The following is a 3,686-nucleotide window of genomic DNA, read 5'->3' on the forward strand; positions in this document are numbered from 1 at the left end:
AAATATTGCATGCACAATAGTTGTGCACTATTTCTCACGGCACCGTGCCACATGGGTACACATCATCTGGATACTCTCCATTCCTTCAATAAAGATGCAAACAGAGAATGAATCAAGTCTGTCAATTGTGCGGATTTAGGGAGGGGCTACTCCGTCACAAACATGAGGGATATCCAGTCCGCCCTGTTACAAGTGCATTATATCCAATGGTACTTGCCATATGGTGGTTGGGGTCGTGACAGAGTAACCTGGCAGCTGAACTCTAAATCAGGCCCTTAGTCCGCAGCATTATATTGTGTTGTGATAATGTCAGTATTGTGAGTTCTTGGAACGAGAAGATAATGTGATGCAACCTATCTTTCAAAAAGAAGTTGATTCAACAAAATGCTAGTAGTAGCGTGAGTGACATCACCCCTAGAGGCATCACAGGATCTACTTACTGCCCAGGTATTGGAGGAGAGCAAGCAATGGGAACTATAGAAAATGAAAAGGGTTCTTTCTGCCAATTCCAACTTGACCCACGAGACAGTGATATGATAGGCAGTGCAAGGAGTAATAAATGGCTACCCCAGGCGCCCACCAGACTGTATTCACAAAACTTGCAGTTTTAGGAAATGAACCCACCTCACAAACAGCCAAAGACAATATAATCCTTTAAAGCAGAGACCTGTACTGACCTCCAACAGTTGTGAAGGAGAACACAACATAGGATGAATTGTGTATTTTCAAATCACTTAAAAACACAACACAGGATTCATCGTTTCTTTTCACATCACTTAAGGTGACAGAAGCAACAACTGAGGATACTGTAATCTCAATAAGCATGTAGACATAAGCATGTAAGGTGATTAAGGTGAAGAAAAGAAGGGCTGTTTTGACCTTTTGAAAACTCTGGAATTTTCAGGTCAGCTACAAAGTAGGGGGCATTTGTAGGGCAGGAAGAGCATATCATCCAGAATCTATGCATTCTAAACACAAAGCCATGTTAGTGCCAGTGGAAGGCACTAGGTACTGACAAGTCATCTTCATGGGGATCCACTTGCTCACCTTGCTTCAAGAAGCAACCTTCATGCGAGCTAATTTGTGATGCATAATTGTGCAATGTACTGTTTATTATGCCAGAACAACATTCGATAGCTTAAATGGTAATATACCGCATGTGCACGCAAATGCCCATAGAAGCTTGGCATACTCTGCTGATCTGAGCAGGAGCCTTGAGCGGGATCCGACTCTGCCTTCCATCCCACCAGGAGTAATGCAGAGGAGAATGGAAGTGCAGGGTCCCATCAACTTCTCCAGCACAGGGAACCGTTGATATAAGTGCCTGTAGCTCAAATACCAGTTCAAGCCCAGACTACTGCCATTAGGAGTAAAAATCTTATGTACCCCAATGTACCCCAATCTAGACCTAGGTAGCTTCACACCCTTTTACCTATATTTGTTCTACCTTGCTCTGCATAACAGCATCACTGACCTTCTTCTACCCATCTATATGCTGAATAAATGTTGATCGGTTTCCTGGAAACTAGCCTAATTTATTATGCATATGGATTCTTAGAAAAGTCCCTGCTCATGACGTACATTACAGCATTAACATATCCTGTGTAAAAGTCATGGTCATCTTCATCCGAGGGCAAAATAACTTATTTGCATAATCGCAGGTATTGTTCCAGGCTCATTTGCATAATCGTATTTACAACACATCAATTATGTAAGGAACCCTAGGCTATCTTTGTGGTATAAAAGAACCATACCAGAACTAGATAGGCAGAGGAGAAGCTTCACACTGACACTAGACGCTGAGGTCCCAGCCTGAAGAAGGTCCAGCAAAGCCGTGGTCTGACATCCCTTGTGGATTGTCCAACCCGAGACCAAGATGGGGTCCTTCATTCTCTAACATCAGGAAATGGGGTTGGCTCTTTCCTAGGCTATTCTTGGCTTTACACACATATACATGCTTGGTACACTTAGGTAAAATTAGATAGGGCTTGCATCGTAGAAGTACGGATGATTACTGTCATGTCTATATGCCTGTATGTATTCACTGTTTTAACTGCATGTTAGAATTCTACCTTATAATTACTCTACTGGCGCTTGTAATCTTATACATCTGTTTCTGTCTAATGATTGTCTCAGCAAACATGTTTTATACTAGAATGACGCTGGTTGAATACATGCTTATTAAAAACGTCCCCATCATTTATTCTGTGTTCTCTCTAAGACCAAGTAAGCACGAGTGACTGAGCAAAAAAAGTGCTGCACTGTTTTTACGATCCCTGAACTATCAAGGGTTGTCATGTTCAATAGTTGCCAAAACTATTCACTCCTTGGTAAGGTTGGGTGCTTATGGTGGCGCTGTGAGCTAGCTGGTCTAAATGCTTACATATCCTTTGCGGGTGTCTGGAGTCATTCTAGACACCAATACCGTAGTTTATGTTGTCTATACATGAGGATCCTATTTATTTTTAGGAACTACACAACAGAAGGGGAGAGGAAAGTGAGGAGTGTATTATGTTGGCGTGGATGTTTGCACTGAAACGATTCTTTACTTAACCACTTGCATGCTAATGACAAGGTGAACTTGTCATGAGGCACACTGAATCTGTGCTCATGACAAGGTCAACTCGTCATGTATAATGGGAAACATAAATCTGCAGCACGGGAGGGGAAAACCCCTTAGCAGCCAAGTGGTTAATGAGGAAATATGTTTTCTTGCATTACAGTTCTGCTATACCTACCTAGTCAGTGAGGATGCTGGCTCTATGGTGGTGCTGTGCAGTCAGGGGCAATGAAAATGCTTGCATTGCAAGAGTGCTTTACATACTGAAGATGTGGATTCTCTAATGGCACTGGTGCCCTATACAAGAGGTAATCATGGATTTCTCAATAACACCGGTGCTTTGCATTATATGCATTAGAATCCAGCATGACAGTTTAGCTTTAAATACCTTCCCCAAGTGGATTCAGGCATGACAATGTTGGCTAACATACATAGGCAGTGCAGCAACTGGCTTGGTTAATGCTTCCTTTTGTATTCCAGGGCAGTGGGCCTGCAGGCATTGTAGCAGTACCAGTACCAGCTACTTAATTAGTACCACTAATGTACAAGCACTTTTCTTTTATCACAAGTAACATGCACCGTTCTTAGCACTGGCTGCCCGTTGACCTAGTGAGCTGTCTCCTGTTACAATGAGCAGGGCTGATTACGTTTTATAAAGATGAGACCAGTCCACAAGGGAGACCAATAGTGTCGGGCTGCGACTCCGTAATTGAACCCATTTCTAAATACATCATTCTTTTTCTAAAGCCTTTTGTCCAGAACGTCACAGCACATTTACAGGATACCACGGGCTTCATCAATAGAATAACAACAGTAGAGTTTGATGGAACCAAGGACTTCATGGTGACAATAGATGTAGTATCATTATATACTCAAATTCCACGGGAAGATGCAATAGACGTGCTCACATACTTTTTGGAAACAAGAACTAAACCAACTAGGGTGCCTACAAGTTTTATCATTAAACTGGCTAAGTTTGCACTGCAAAAGAATTACTTCAGTTTTGGCAGCGACTTCTTTTAGTAAATAAAAGGAGTTGCTATGGGCTGTCCATTTGCGCCGGAATTAGCTGTACTATTCATGGGGATGAATGAAGAAAAATGTATCTATAATAACAACCCCTTTT

The sequence above is a fragment of the Lissotriton helveticus genome, chromosome 3_2, assembly GCF_964261635.1.
Source record: "Lissotriton helveticus chromosome 3_2, aLisHel1.1, whole genome shotgun sequence".
In the NCBI taxonomy this organism is placed as follows: domain Eukaryota; kingdom Metazoa; phylum Chordata; class Amphibia; order Caudata; family Salamandridae; genus Lissotriton; species Lissotriton helveticus.